Here is a 17,264-nt window from a genome sequence, read left to right on the forward strand (position 1 = left end):
CCGAAAATAAAAACAATACTATCTTCTAAATAAATTAGACATAAACTCAAATATCTAAGCCTCTATTTGACAAAACCCATGCATATATTCTTATAAATGGACCCAACATCGATACTGTAAAGTCTCATCCAACTTATGAAGCGGGGAGAGATCTCAAAGGTTAAAGGATGCGGCATGTGATCAGCCACATAACCAAAAGAAAAGACGTCTTTGGTTCTAATTCAGATTGTATTGTACGTAATGTAGTTGGAAGTCAAGTTGTCCAATGACTCTAGTTACCAAGAAACGAATTATGATCACAATTTGCTAGAATGTCTACATTAATTGAGGACCACTAAACTTGACAGTAACTTCTACTTGATATGGGGTTCTACTTTCTCGTTTTGGTCTCCTTTTGTCCTATGATAGTTTGTTCGATAGTCTGAAACATTAATCACGGTCTACCGGTGAGGATGAGGCATGTGGTCAGCCACATAACCAAAAGAAAAGACGTCTTTGGTTCTTAATTCAGATTGTATTGTACACAATGTAGTTGGAAATCAAATTGTCCAATGACTCTAGCTAGTTACCAAGAAACGACTTATGATTACAATTTGCTAGAATGTCTACACTAATTGAGGACCACTAAACTTGACAGTAGCTTCCACGTGATATGTGGTTTTATTTTCTCGTTTTGCTCTCCTTTTGTCTTGTGATAGTTTGTTCGATAGTCTGAAACATTAATCACGGTCTATTGGTGAATCATCTCTAGTTGATTAGGTAGCCTAATTAATATCGTGAAGGTCATGAGTTGAAATCTCACTCCCATCCAAGATGAGTGGATTGGAATATGTATAGTTATGCGATTCTACTTTCTTTGTTTATCGAGTGAAGTCATCCAATCACCTAAAATTTGTATGTTGCAATTTTTTTCCTTTGTAATGATACCTCGACAAATGAGAAAAATATATTAAAGAAAAAATTGAGTACAAACTCTAAGTGAGTGCCAAGAGTTTCTAGTACCTAAACCCTTTTCGTTTTGGTCCATTAAACCCCAGGCATAAGGCTTGGACCATGCATATTCATTTATCTTGTAGATAGGATTTTTCTCTATGATGACTTCAAGTAACTAATCAGTTAAGATAACTTGGAAGTATGTCAAGTCCTCCAACGTATAAAATGGGGTGAGATCACAGAAATTCAAGGATGAGCAGATGCCATACTAGAAACATGTCTTGACTCCAAGTCAATTTGATGGGAAGCTTTATGAAGGTCCTTGCTCTACATTCTTTGTGGAACAGGTCACTGGTTCGTTTGGATTGGCATCACTACCATCACCGGCCTAACATGCCACTATCATGTTTTATTTATTTATTATATTTTTTTTTTGAAGTAAAGGTTCATTACATTAGATGACCAGCCAACAAACCAGAGTCTAACATACACTTAAAAGACAGAAAAATAGCGGGGTAATGACCAAGCTCTTATCTAAGCAGTGTAAACTCATTACAAGTCAATTTGAGCCCGCTTTGTAAAGCAAACCCATAAACAAAGAACAACTCCGTGTCTTCTAAGGCAAAATCATTGAATAGCATCCCCATTAGCCAAGCCCGCAATTGCGGTACCAACAGAGAGCCGCTTCTTAGCAAACAAATAGGAGCAATTCATTATCCATAAGCCGCTTGAAAAACTGTCAATCTTATTTCAGATAATTACCAACTCCCGTAGCAATCTTGATCCTAAAACGATTGGTCTTGGACCATATACCGGCCCAAATGCCCAAGAGTGTCCACCTCTTAGGCCAGTCCCACTCCCATCACTAAGTGACCAATGAGGGTGGCAAGACACCCTCCTTGAAAGCCCATGAATTAGGCCCAAGCAGTCCATATGTGAGTCTAGGCCCAAAGGCCCAAACCCACACACAAACAACCCTAGCAGGAACATAGGCCGTCTCATGCCATACTGCCATGCCACTATCATGTTACTTTCATTATCCCTGATATCGGGTGAAAATATTTATTGTTACTCAACAAATAAATGACTGCATCCTATTTTTCTTCCAAAGAGAAATAAGGAGCCCCAATGCCTGTGTTTTGGTTTTCCCTTCTTCATTATTTTTTTTTTCTAAAGAAGGTACGTAGCCTAGCTCGTGAAATTAGTGGCACAAGGTCATGCTTCTGGAATAACAAAAAAGAGAATTAGAGGATATCAAAAAGAAATGTATTTGGCGGAATTTCTTTAGTCTTTCTACAAGCATGATTGGTTGAGAATGCTTGACTATCGTTTTGGATGTTTCTTTGTTCCTTGTTTGGAGGGGCAAATATTGATGTCACCAAATTAAATCATATTAGAAATTTGGATCTCTTTAACAGAACTAAAGACTGAATTTCATTTGGCTAAAACTCTGCCGTGTGCTCGCTTTTAAGTGAACCTTGGTGACCTCAAGCCGCACTATGCATGCATAAACCAACAAAACGTATAGATAAGCAACTGAGATTACACACATGACTACAACAACAATGCTCTCTATCCACTATACCACAAAGTTAATCAGACGACAGTTCATTAACTATCGTCTGAATGAAAAAGCTGCTGTTGTCTAGTAGCCTGTCGTCTGATTGACCTCATTCAGACGACAGTTAAAAACCATTGTCTGTTCAAAATTCACACAACATATATAGCTAAGTATGTGTCGTCTGAATATTTCCAAATTAAAATAATTAGGTTTAACTGTTGTCTGTTACAAACTCACACGACAGTTCGTTTATTAACTGTTGAGATAAGCTATATTACCTCAACAGTTTTAGGAAAACTGTGTTGTGTGTGATGAATCTCAGACAACGGCAACACAACTACATGATGTCTGAAATGAATTTCACACCACACAGTTATAATGACACTATTGTCTGAAATGAATCTCCAACAACTGTCATTGTTGTTTTAGTTGTGTCTTACGGAGATCACACTACATCAATTTGTTATTTCTGTTGTCTGAAATGACTCATATTCAACATATTATTGTTATATCTGTTGTCTGATTTCAATTTCAGACGACAGTAACTTTATTATACATGTTATTAGAATGGAGATCACACAACATCAATTTGTTATTTCTGTTGTTTGAAATGAATCTTAGTCAACATATTATTGTTATATCTGTTATCTGATTTGAATATCAGACGACAGTAACTTTATTATACATGTTATCGGAAAGGAGATCACACAACATCAATTTGTTATTTCTGTTGTCTGAAATGAATCTTAGTCAACATATTATTGTTATATCTGTTGTTTGAATTGAATATCAGACGACAGTAACTTTATTATACATGTTATCAGAATGGAGATCACACGACATCCATTTGTTATTTCTGTTGTCTGAACTATTTCTGTTGTCTGAAATGAAGTTCAGACAACATGTATTATTTGCTGTTTTTAGATGTGTTGTATGAGTGGATCTCAGACAATGGTTTTGTGAACCCTTCAGTTGCGTGATACCTTTGGAAACTACAGTTATTTGACCTATATATGTTGTCTGAATTAACTTTGCACAATTGTTGCAAATATGAACATTCATATCTTGAACAAATCCAAAATATAACATTATCATATATCAATGCCATCTATTCTTACATTGCCAATCCAAAACATTTCCAAAAGTACATATCCATATCCAGGTATGATCAAATCCAGCAATTCTAACCAAAAGTAACCTCAATCTAGCAAGTAATAATAATATTGTCTATACAACTTGTAAAATCAAGGTTACCAAAATAAGTCGATACCCAACCACAAGCTTACATATATGTTTTAACAACAAATTTTGCCCACTCGTTTCTGACTTCATCAATATGCTGCTGGGTATATGCTGCTTTCCCTTTTTTCTCCCACTGAAACAAATTGATTTGCACTTAATGTTCAGAAAACTATCAAATAATTCATGACTATATATTTAAACAAGTCCAATGCAATGAGTTCTTATCCAGCAAACTAGTCCAAGTTGGTGACACACTGACAGCCTACAATACCAGATGACAATAGTCCAACATAATCCATTAAAATAATAAGTAAATGCACAATTTTAGTTACGTACCTTGCTGAAAAACTCCAAGTTCTTATCCTCCACGATGTCCTTCATGTATCTCATTATGAAATACCCACAGTCTGTGCTGCTTTGTTGCACTGGAATACCCTATAAACAGTAAAAAAAGGGAACTTGTGAGATACATGAAGGAAATAGTAAGTGGAGGATAAGAATGTTCCATAAACATACGTACCGCACAGTTTTTGCACACAGTTGGTTTTCGGCCCTGCCTTTTGACTTCAGCATTATGTATTTTGATGCCACTTTAATATTAACAGAAATTAAAGTTAAATAACATAATAAATGCATCTACAAACATGATATAAAATTATTTACTGATTAAGAAAAACCACGACTTACTTGTTCACAATCTTCTCTTCAAAGGATCCATAAAGTAAACAATGTCTTCATGAGGGTTTATCACAGTTAGCATCCAATGAGCCCTTCCAAAAAAGAAAATAGCAGCATTCAATATTAGATGACAAGATATTGGAGCATATCAATGTCAAACAGCATATTTACAATATATCAAGATCACATACCCGCAGTTATATGGCAAGAAAAAAATCTAGCCACGCTTTGCATTTCTCATCCTATTAGCTATAGCACGTGAACGCTCAATTGGATTGCCACAACCAATGGCACCAATATCTGTAGGACAAACAAATCCAACCATTTCGACCATCTTTGACTTTTTCAACACACCATGAAGATAACTACAAATCAAAGAATGCAACATTAAACCATAATTCAATCTCACAATATATATAAATTTCAACTAAATCAAGCAGATTACCTAATATAGATGGATATGCAGCTACCTGATACTTCCTTCATGGTAGCAAAGTTATTAATATCCATCTTATTAACAAAAGTTTTCGACACTTTGCCAAAAATCTTTTCATCAAAGGTGCAGATAATTGTCTTCCCATTTGTCAATGTTTCTTTGACCCACATGCATACTATTTTAAGGGATGTAAGAACATTTGGTGGCAATGACTGCATGTCCAGATCCTCCTCCTCATCATCATCATTTCCTTCTGCCCTTTTTCTCAGCTTCTTCATTCCTTTACTCTTTGCTGCCATCTAGTTAGTAACAAAAAAAATTTAGTGTACATTTAAATGAAGTTAAAACCATTAATGATCGGATAACCATTTGTTACCTTCTCAGTCGGAAAAATTATTAGGTCTTTAGGCCAGGCTACATATGTCCCGATTGCATCACGAACAGTCAAGATCTCATCTTTGATTGGAAATGGAAGCAAAGCTTCATCCACTATTGATCGTACAATCGATACACGAATATTTCCCTCACCCAATGGGATACCATGGATAAGCTCGTTGTTGCACTCCCCATTTCCTTCTATAATTGTTGCAACTGCAACAACATTATCAATAGAACCTGAAGCCAATTCATACTCTTTCCCAATTTGCTATGCCTAAAAATGAATAAAGATGTCAATGCGAAACGCTATAAGATTTCCAGTGATTGATATTAGATTTTAAAAAATAACATGCATGGCAGCAAAACACATAATTAACCTCAAACAATATAATCATTTAAATGTAGAACAAGTTTAGGATTACCTGACATTCACCCTTTTGGATATCCAAATCTACAACCATTGGTACATTCTCCCCATCCTTCTCAGTAGCACCCAAGTTGAGTCCATTAATATGAATCACATCTTTCACATTATCCGTAAGATGCTCTAAATCCAAAGAATTTTTGACATTGCTATTAATCAAGTTTTCTGCACACTTGGCACCCTTCTCTAGCAAATTTGAACAACTTCTTTTGCTAGAACCAACTTGTTTGTCAACCGTGGAAACTTTGGGGGAGTCATTTGTCATAGCATTTCCATCAACCTTTGCTTCTATCCTCCTCAACCTCTCCTCCCAAATAGCCCGTTCTTCTGCCAATATCTTCTCCCTCTCTTGTTCCATTATCTTCTGAACACTCAGCCTCACGGTTTGTTCAACACTTTGCTTTCGGCTTTTTGGGAGGTTAAAGTATGCAGCTTGCCTTACATTTCCTCCTACTCCTCTTATTTTTCCAGCATGTTCAGGATTCCCTAATGCCAAGGTCAACACATCATTTGCGCCACAAGTGCTTATCTCTCCCTCAGCCTCTTTTTTCTTCAATTCAGCCTAAAACATATAAGTGAGTGAGGGATAGATAAATAGCGGTAGTGATGTGCAACAATACATTCAAAATGCTTATACACAAACCAATTGCAAACGTACAATTTTTTGTGCCGTCTCCTCTACTAAAGAATCTTTAAAACCACCATTTTTATCCTGACGTGCTTTGATCCACATTGTTGCACAATCAAGTGAAGATTCATCCATTGTTGCAGACTACATAAATTGTATAAGTCAATATCTATACCAGTCTCTATTTACATATACAAATCAATAAGCATAAACTTAGAAAGTTAAAGTACAATACTGACCAGTTCTTCCTCCAATCCGGAGTATCCTTTACGCGACATCCGATGAGGATACTTATTTAAAGCTCGTTTTCTTTTCTGTTTCTCATGCAGTTCCTACATAACAATGTCCAGTTAACGCATGCTTATATAACTTTAAAAAACAATATAGCAAAACCAAGACATATATGTACATATATGTTAGTTATCTTACCAAGAACTTCTCAGATAGCCTATCTTTAACAAAAATCTCCCAGTCAAGTTGATTAACAAAAGGATAGTCCTCTGGACGAGACTCAATAACTTCTAGATTATCCCTATATGGGAGAATGTAGCGGGTCGTCAAAAGGCACTTGAATTCTCTCCATTTTACTCCTGCTGAGTTTATCACCATTTTTTTATGCTCCGGATGCAACACAAATGCCAACTGCATACATGAAGATATATATATATACACATGAAAATGTAAGCATATATGATATTCAACATGACCTAAAACTAGAAGAATAAAACCAAACCAGTTCTCATACCTTTATGCCTTCCCAAATTTTGTGTTTCTCTTCTGGTAATACATCCTTCCATGTCGGTATTGAGATTGGAATCTTCTTGCAAGCTAGAACACCAATATAGGACTGCATTTCTTTCCCGGCTTTCCCAATGGGTTGTCCTTTCAAGTTAAACTTAACTGTCAACCTCTTTCCAATAATCTTTCACCTCACAATGCGACACATTGTCACACATTCTCTCTTAAGCAACTTTAGTCCTACCCTTTTTGCAGTTGTTCAACCCTTCGATGTAGTTTTTCTCTTTTTTGAACCCAAGGTTCCCCTTGATGTTGATCCAATGGATCGCTTAGTGCTAGAAGATCTGCTTGTCCTTCTTAGCTGAATTTCCCTCATTCTTTTTGCCATTGCTAGTGCTGGAGAAGAAGGTTTTCGTGTCGAAGGCGCCATTATCTGCAAACACAAAATCAAATACATCAAACACAAGTGCTGCAATAAGTAAAGCTGAATTCAAACATTCCCGATTGCATTATAACTGAGCAGAAAAATCAGAACAATACACATGTCAACTGTGGAGCAAAATTAAGTTCATACACAAGGATTTATAGAGAAGAGTCCCTAAATCCCCATAACTTAATCATCCAAGTTATCATCTAATAACCCATATCCCTTCAGTCCCTTCTCGCATGTAGTGGGGCTGTTGATCACCGAGTGTATTTTCATATGTCTCGATCGCTGGCATCGTTACTACAAAAGGCTGTTGCTCAACTTCTAGATTTTCAACCTCTTCTTCATCATGATCGTGTGCATAATCTTTGTCAGGACATGTTATAACTACTGACCAATCATCATCAAGGGGGTCATCTACATACCATACTTGTTTCACATCCTTACCTAAGACAAAGGGATCAGCCACATGACCTATCCTATTCAAGTTCACCAACGTAAACCCAAACTCATCTACTGCTATCCCCTTGGCATTTTCTACCCAATCGCACTTGAACACAGGGATTCTAAACTGCTGATAGTCCATCTCCCATATTATTGTAATCACTCCATAAAATTGCATATCTTCAAATCTTGGGTTCTTGTCCTTCGCACTAGATACTTGTAAAGCACGGGCATGCAAAAATACACCACTGTTCTGCACTTTTCGGACACTGTCGCGTTCCTTAGTATTAAAATGAACCCCATTAACCATGTAACTAGAATATGTAGGTACATCTGTATTTGCTCCATCTGCAATCCACCTCAAAGTTTCAGAAATCCCATTATTAGGATTGCCCAATTCTTCAAGAACCTGCGAAAACATATAAATATATTACTGCACAGCCACTTATTGCCTTAAAAAAATAAACACTAATGAATATTACTGAAACTAAATTGATAGTTTTGTTACTTACCCTATCCTTTATCCACTTAGCAAAAGTTTGATTTTGCTTATTGGTCAGTCAGTTCTGATTTTTTTTTGAAATTAAGATAGGTATGCTTCAAAATCTCCATGTGCTCACTGTAAAAATGATGTAATTAGTACCAACATTAATTAACTGAACAAACATGTAAAAATGTAAACAGTATATAAAAATTGTAACAAAAACTCACTTAAAGTATGATCTTGCTTCCTCGGTATTCTGTAATACACAAAGATGTGCTAGCTCCAACTCCCTTCCATAGACGGACACAACAGTAGCACCAGATAAAGGTTTGGTGCAGCTTTCATCAAAAATGCCTACTAATGGTATGCCAACTGTATTTTCACCAGAAAGTACACGAATTGAGAAAAATTTCACTGCTTCTTCAGCAATATATGACTCGGCAATGCAACCCTCTGGATGGTTTCGATTTCTAACATAGCCTTTGAGGGTTTTCATGTACCTTTCAAAAGGGTACATCCACCTAAAGAAAACTGGTCCACAAAGCTCAACTTCTCTAACAAGATGAACTGTGAGATGAATCATGATATCAAAGAAAGATGGTGGAAAATACTTCTCAAGCTCACAAACTGTCAAAACTAGATCTTCCTGCATTTTCTTCAGCTCTCTAACATCTATCACTTTGCTGCATATTGACTTAAAGAATAGACAAAACCGAATTATTGCAAACCGGACTGGTTTCTCCAAACTTGAACGTATAGCAATCGGCAGTAGCTGCTGCATCACCATATGACAATCATGTGATTTGAGACCAACAAGCCTTAAGTCATCTAAGTAAACAAGATTCCTTTTATTTGAGGAAATGCCGTAAGGACCTTTCATGTTGAAAAAAGACATGCACATTGCTCTCTTCTCTTCTAGCAACAAATTCCAACTTGCCAAAGGCAACTTGTCTTTTTTTTGGCCCTGGTGTTGGTCCCAAACTAGTCCTTATGCCCATTTCCACCAGATCCAACCTAGCAGCGACTCCATCTTTCGTTTTTCCTGGAATATTGAATAATGTACTGATAATACTATCGCATACAATATTGAATAATGTACTGATAATACTATCGTATACATTCTTTTCAATATGCATGACATCGAGATTATGTCGAACCGGAAGAAATTTCCAATATTCAAGTTCAAAGAATATGGACTTCTTCTTCCAACAAGGTCTGGCTTGGTCTTCCAAACCCTTATACATTGGAGGAGGGTTCTTTTTACCGAATGACCAGTTCATGCCCTCAACCCTTTTTAATACTTCTTCTCCACTTAAGGGTTCAGGGGCAGTTTCAAACTCTGGTAGGTTATTGAACTCTTTCGTTAGCCTTCGATAAGGATGATGGCGAGGTAACCATCTCCGGTGACCAATATGGCTCATTTTCTGTCCATGAGAGAGTCGATGAGGTTTTGTGTTCTCACAACATATAGGACAGCCATTGTACCCCTTAGTAACACTGCCCGATAAGTTCCCATAAGCGGGAAAGTCGTTAATTGTCCAAAACAAAACAGCTCGCAGCTTAAAGTATTCTCCTCTAAATGCATCATACACTCCATCTATTCCATCCCACAAAGCTTTTAGATCTTCAATTAAGGGCTGCAAGTATACATCAATGTCATTTCCGGGTCGCTTAGGTCCAGAAATCAATAATGTTAGCATCATGAACTTCCTTTTCATGCATAGCCATGGAGGGAGGTTATACATAACTAGTATAACTGGCCAGCAAGAATATCTACTACTTAAAGAGCTGTGGGGATTGAAACCATCAGATGAAAGTGCAAGTCTGAGGTTCCTAGGGTCATTACCAAATTCTGGCCATTTTTGGTCCACTAACTTCCAAGTGGGGGCATCTACCGGATGACGCATAAACTCATCCTTCCTCCTTTCATTCTCATGCCAAGTTAGGACTTTGGAAGTTTTTGTTGATTGAAACATGCGTTTGAACCGTGGGATTGGGGGAAAATACCATAATACTTTCCCGGGTACCCCTTGCTTCTCGATATTATCTTTACCCAGTTTCCATCTAGACTCCCCACATGTAGGACAACTAGTTGCATCAGCATGCTGTCCTCTATACAGAATGCAGTCATTAGGACATGCATGTATCTTTTTATAGTCCATTCCTAATGTAAACAAAGTCTTCTTGGCCTCATAATGTGAACCAGGTATCAAATTACCATCGGGAAGAAACATTCCGATCATGATCAACATGTCAGAATAGCACACATCAGACATTCCATGTTTTGCTTTAAGGTTGTAAGTCTGTACAAGTGCATTTAATTTTGTGTGTTTCGTACAACCGGGGTACAAAGCTTTATCCCCATCCTCAACTAACCTTATGAAGTCATTCGATTCTACAAAAAACTGCTCATCGTCACAATTATCAGAAAAGTCCTCATCCTCACCAACCCCTGTTTCTGCCTCATCTCCCAACCCTATATTATTTGCTTCAACTCCATCTTCTAGCATCTGTACGGTTGCTTCAGATAGCTCTTCATTGGCATTCATCGTTGCCCTAGAAGGCTCTCCGTGCCATACCCAATCTTTGTAACTCTTATCTACCCCATTCCAATATAGATGATCTTTAATCATCCCAACCGAAAACGTCCCATCTGTCTCCCCACATTTAGCGCAGGGGTAGCATATATTATTTACATCGCTAGCATTTTCTAAAGCAAACTTAAGAAATTCCTCAACACCTAGCTCATACGTCTTTGATCTTCTATCAGCATGCATCCAAGACTTATCCATCTTTTTTTTTAAAAAAAAAAAAACAAACAAACAAACTTAAGTTCAAGAAACATGGAAAAACATTCCAGAATGTATCAACACAATATAGCTTGTTTAAAAGAAGAAGGAAAAAACCCACAAAACAGATGAAGCCAATTCAATTCACATTTAAAAACATATAAGCATGTTTCCATATTCCGCAAAAACACTGAGACCTTGCATTAGCAGAATAAAACATACTCTCTTAATGTCCAAGTGTAAACTATTTATATACTTATGATAAATGGTCATTATTGCAGGGTATATATACATCACATAACTCACAACCACAAACAGCAAACTACAAGGCATGAAGCCTATTTACAGTTCATGTTCAAAGAAGAAATTAAGACACATACATTCTAAGTATGTTTTCATATTCCAGAAAAACATAAAGAACTTGCATTAATCAAAGCACCAAAGCCAATTTATGCATCAAACCACACAAAGTTATAATCTTTCTAACTACCCACATCTCAGAATTAACTCAAACAGAGACTGCAATGCTCAAAATCAAATAAACAAACTCATAATTAGATTAGAACAACACCAAGTATCATACCTGCCCACAGTAATTTCTGGAGTTTACATCGGCTCCATTCTCCAAAAGCAATGAAATAATCTGAATCAAAGCCAGAAAATAACCAAAATCAGAAAAATCAAATGGTCATCAATTTCAAATGGGAAGCAAACCCAGAAAAAGAAAAAAAGAAAACCCAAAACCACCTCGTTGTGCCCTTTAGCTGTAGCAAAATGGAGAGGAGAGTTAAGCCCACCAAATTGCAGTTAATTGTATCGTCGTCTCTAGAAGCAATGAACAGAACTGCAATTAGGTTTTCAATAACAATCAAAATCGCAAAACCCAATTGGAAATTTCAGAAATTGGATAATTAAAGCATTGAAATTGGACCTTGATTTGCGCCTTTGACAGCTTTCTTGAACTCCAGTTGCTCCTAGAGTCTTCTCTCTGCTTTAATCGTTGCCTGAGTGGGTCTGCAATTAGTTTGCCTATCTCTTCCTTCTTCGTTTCTCTCCTTACTTCTACAAATTATACGTTGGGCCTTGTTGTATCAGAGCTTGAAGTAAGAAAAACCCACTGAGATCGAGTGAGAGCGAGTTGGAGAGGTGAGGGGGTGAGGGGGTGAGGGGGATTGAGGGTGAGAGCGATGGTGGAGCGAGGTGGAGAGGTTGAGGGGGTGAGGGGGATTGAGGGTGAGAGCGATGGTGATTGAGGGTGAGAGCGATGGTGAGTCGGAGGGAGGCCAAGAGCAATTTGGGAGGGAGAGTTGACCCAAATTTTTAGCTAAGGGAGGGAACTCGGGTTTACTGCTAGGTTTTGGGTGTTTTTTTTTTTTGGCAGAAAGGTTTTGAGTGTTTTGAGAGGGGGAAAAAATAAATATAAATTAATGATTGTTTGTTTGTTTTTTTTTTGTTATTCAGACAACAGATATCCTTGTTAGTGTCGTCTGAAATCTCTGAAATTTACGAAATGATCATGTGTTGGATGAGTAGAGATGAGACGACCGATGTAAAAAATCTGTCGTCTGACTAACTCAGACGACAGCAAAAACTCATGTGTCGTCTGATGAGTGTCGTGTGATTAACTTATTCTTGTAGTGATCTCCCCCTTTATTTCAAAAGAAAGAAAAAAAAATACACATAAGAGGGGGACATAAAATCATACCCCTCAAAAGCAAACAGAATCGAAGCTAACTCAAACACCAATTAACGAAAATGAAAATTGCGAATACCCAAATACTCTATATTACACAACGATGAAACAAAATTAGGAAGCAAATCTGATAGGAGCAAAAAGTGTGACGATATTATTGAATATGTGCACCATTTTAGCCTTATTTCTCCCTTAGTTTAGTGTTTTGAGTCATTGAGTCGTTTTTAGAGTCTTGTTGAGTGTTTGGAGTGAAATAAGTGGAAAAAGTAAAATTCATGAAAAATCCTACCTGGATCAGGATTCCTCACTGTCGACTGTTTTTGTGGTCTTTACATTTTAATTCCCTTTATTTTCTCTAGAAAATTCTGATATTCTCCTGCTTGTTGTAGGAAACCTTGCCTGGTGGAACTCTTGGAAACAGCAATGATTGAGTCATAAAATAAAGCATTAAGATATTTGACCAAGCAATGAAGAAGGGAAATAAAGGAGAAAGACGTTTTCAGTTGGGGAATAAAGGAGAAAGACGTTTTCAGTTGAGGAATAAAAGAGAAAGATGTTTCAACTGGAAAATAAATAAGAGAAAGATGTTTCAGCTTGGAAATTAAAGGAATTGCCCCATTATGAGAGGAGTTAAGGCCTTAAAGGAGATGTTTCAGTTGGAAAATTAAAGGAATTAGGATGCAATCCCATCCGTCCAACGATGAAGGGTATGATCGACAAAAGCCAACCAATGCTCCCCTATAAATAGGCAACGTTAAGAATAGAATTGGCATCACTTCCCAGCCAAGATCACTTCCCAACCAAGATCATTTCCTGGCCTATCACTTCATTGCCTATCACTTCCTGGCCAAAAACTTTTCTGAGACTCTGCCCAATTCACTCCTTAAACTTCCATCACCTACAAAACCGTGACACCATCCATCCATTAATCTACAAAGCTCTAAGGCGCTGAGTCAATGACGCTCCACCACCATAGCAGAGACAAGTTCATCACCGTGTTGCTAAGCCGCTGAGGAAAGCTTCAAAGTGTAACTATGACTCTACTTACAATTTTAATTTCGGTTTTGTGTGTTTGGATTTATGAGTTGTGTAATTGGAGACATGAATTTTTCAGAATATTTTTATTAATATTTTTGAGATTTTCAGTTTATTATTGAGTTAATTTCGAGAATTCTTTTATGATGCATGTTACAATCTTGTGCCCTTTTACGTGTTTAGGTAATTTTCAGAGTTAGGTTAATAAGTTTGCATGCTAGAATAACGGTGAGAGTTCTTGTGTGTTTGCTTAATTTGCCAAGAGTAATTGTTATTTGTTAAGACGCTGAGTTAAACAAGTAGTAATTAGTTATAACGAGTGGTAAAAATCATGCTTTAATGATTAAACGATTCTAGAAATTACGTGTTAAATTCTATGTGTAGTGGTTAATCTGCACGTGTGAGTTGATTCGAGGGTTAGATAATACTACTAGTTAAGAGAATTACGCTGAGTGTTTTCGAAAATTAGTAGTATTAGGCTTGGTAAGGACTTTTCCGATCCATGCCTGCATTAGAATGAATCAGATAAGTGGATAGATCCGCTGAGGCTTTTCATTTGAGCTCTTATCTAGGCATTTAAGGTAGGCACATTTTTGTAGCATGTTGAAATGGATTTTCTGTTTTTACACTTAGTAATTTTTGAGTGATATTGGTCTAGGTTAGGGAAGTCGATCATTGTATATAATTTTATTTGTTTTGTTTTCATTTTAAGTAGATTAGAAACCAATTTTCAAAACCCCCCATTTTATTCTTTTATTTGTTAATTGATCTTTTTGTGTAGGTGTACCCTACAATCCCCGGACTGAACGATCCCTGCTTATCTTATACTGACAACTACATTTTGCAGGGTTAAATTGTGAGGCTGTTTTAGCTGCATCAAAATCCCACCAAACAAACCTGCCGAAGAAAGGCCAAACTTTGCAAAAGCATTAGCAACTTGGTTTCCTTCCCGAAAAATGTGTGAGGAGCGGAAATGAATTTGAGAGATACGGTGCAAACAATTACCCCACTCAACTAGCAATTGCCAAGGCACCAGCTAATGTGATTTGAGGAAATTGAGAATCAAAGAAGAGTCCACTTTTATCCACACATGTTTCCAATCACAAACCCAAGCTAATTCAATTCCTTTAATCACTGCCATTACTTTTGCTGCAACTAAACTTGAAATATCAAAATTTGAGAAAAAAGACACCAAGAAAAGTACGTTGATAATCCCGAAATACACCACCATAACCAGCTTGACCTGATGCACTTCTCCAAGCAATAATTACCTTAATTACCAAATGCACAACCTTATTATTAAACTCATCGATTAATACCTCATCTGCATTTTGATCCTTTTCATTAGTCTAATCAACATCCCAAGTATCTCAAGAAGCAACTCACGCCTCCGTGTAATCACCACATCTGCAACCTACTTCCAAATCCAACCAACACAAATTTCCATTCAAATTCAAAAGCAGAGCCTGAAACATTTTTTCAATGTTGTTTGAAGGTGGCAGTTGAGCTGGGGCTTTATAGTTCCCAAATCTCCTTGTCAAAGGGTCTCCACACAATCCTGGTTTTCCCTTGAATGAAGTGTTCTCGAATGTATGAAATTGGTGCCCTTGCAGTGCAGAACCTGTGAGATTGTTTTAAGAGACGTTAAAATTCACACGAGGGATCTCTCTTGAGAGTTGGTTTTGTGAAAGGTTCAACGCTTCAAGCAATGTCAAATTTTTCAACAATGATGGGATGCTACCGTTGAAGATGTTATTGAAAAGGAAAAAATTCAGTTTGCTCCCCTGAACTTTGGGCCTAAAATCAGATTGATACCTCTTTCTGAAAATCAATTACGATGGTCCCGATACTCTCAAATGACATCACCTGAGTCCAAAAGTTGAATTTGGCTTGAAGAATGACGTCACGTGCTGAGTTGGAGCTGACACAGGGGCCCACTTTTCAGACTCAAACCCCCCAAGAAAGGCAAAATGGACATTTCTAATTTAATTTAATTTCTAATTTTTATTTACTTTTTCTCTATATTTTCTCTCTTCTCTCCTCTCTCTCCCTCTCCCTCTTCCTCTCCCTCCCCCCCCCCCTCTCTCTCTCTCTCTCTCTCGTTTCAAATGAAAGACGATGAAAGTCGACTTCGCTGCACGGCGGCGCTTGCAGATGTTTCACCAAAACCGGAACCGCACCTCCAAATCTTCTCTGTACACCCAAAACCTCTTCTTTCTAGGAACATCCAAATCACAGGTCTCTCCAAAATCATAAACTTTGAAATTGAGCATCACCGAATCACAAGTCTCTTCTGCTACTTGTTCCACTTTTCTGCACACCAAAATCAAAACAGAAAATTCAATTGCAACAACTCTAATGCAGAGAGATTGGCGCGTTAGGACTTGGCACCTGACAGAGCAGAGAGATTGGATCTGAGGAAGGTCATTGTTGATGGACATGGAAAAGACTGGGGAGTCGATGCCGCTCGAGTACCCCAAATCCAGCAACACCAGTGTTCAAGATCCCATCTTTACCCCTGTAACAGTCAATCCCACTCTCAATCACAGAGAAATACAACCCAACAACCCCCATAGTGTTTGAGTAGCTCTGACCCACCTTGCCCCAAGAGATCAAAACCCTACTCATTCTGACCTTCTGAGGCTCGCCGGTGGCATTGAGTCCCCCAACAGCACTGTGGACGAGTCCGACGGTCCCGCAACCGGTGCGCCTCCATGAAGTGGCCGGAGTCTCTAGAAAAGGCTCAAGACCGCTCGAGCTGCAAAAACTTCGTGGGGAGATAGAGGGAAGTTAGAGAAGCTTGTGCCTACGCCGTCGATTTTGATCGAGGAGGAGGACAAGGAACAAGATGGCGTGATGTGGAGCTTCAGATCGAAGGGAGGTGGAGGTGGTCGTCGATATAAAGAAGGGGAGAGAGAGAGAGAGAGAGAGAGAGAAGAGAAGAAAAATTAAGAAAAGAGAGAAAAAAATTAGAAGAATTGGAAATATCTATTTTGCCCTCCTTGTAGGGTTTAAAATCTGAAAAATGGGCCCCTATGTCAGCACCAACTCAGCGCATGACGTCATTCTTCAAACTAAATTCAAATTTTAGACTCGGGTGATGTCATTTGAGAGTATAATTAAGGACCATCGTAATCGATTTTCAGAAAGAGGGACCAATCTGATTTTAGGCCCAAATTTCAGGGGAGTAAACTGAATTTAATCCTATTGAAGATGTTGAAAAAGCGAAGCTCTTTCATGTTTCCAATGAATTCTGGAATCTTCCCTTGGAAATTATTGCTTGAGATATCAATCACGTCACTACAACAGCAAGGCTTTTTAGCGACTAAGTTTTCTGCGAGGAATTTATTTTCCCCAGTAAATGTCACTTTTTA

General features: G+C 37.7%; 1 long non-coding RNA gene across 1 annotated transcript; it reads right to left on the bottom strand.

Annotated features, from left to right (window-relative positions):
• Positions 1–3,681: 3,681 nt before the first annotated feature.
• Positions 3,682–11,807, bottom strand: LOC121052069. Its single transcript, XR_005807903.1, has 3 exons — positions 11,746–11,807; positions 4,073–4,171; positions 3,682–3,869 (listed from the first exon to the last, which is right to left on the bottom strand). It is a non-coding gene; the product is annotated as an uncharacterized LOC121052069 (long non-coding RNA).
• Between the last annotated feature and the right edge of the window lie 5,457 nt (positions 11,808–17,264).

The sequence above is a fragment of the Rosa chinensis genome, chromosome 3 (assembly GCF_002994745.2).
Source record: "Rosa chinensis cultivar Old Blush chromosome 3, RchiOBHm-V2, whole genome shotgun sequence".
NCBI classification, from domain to species: Eukaryota; Viridiplantae; Streptophyta; class Magnoliopsida; order Rosales; family Rosaceae; genus Rosa; species Rosa chinensis.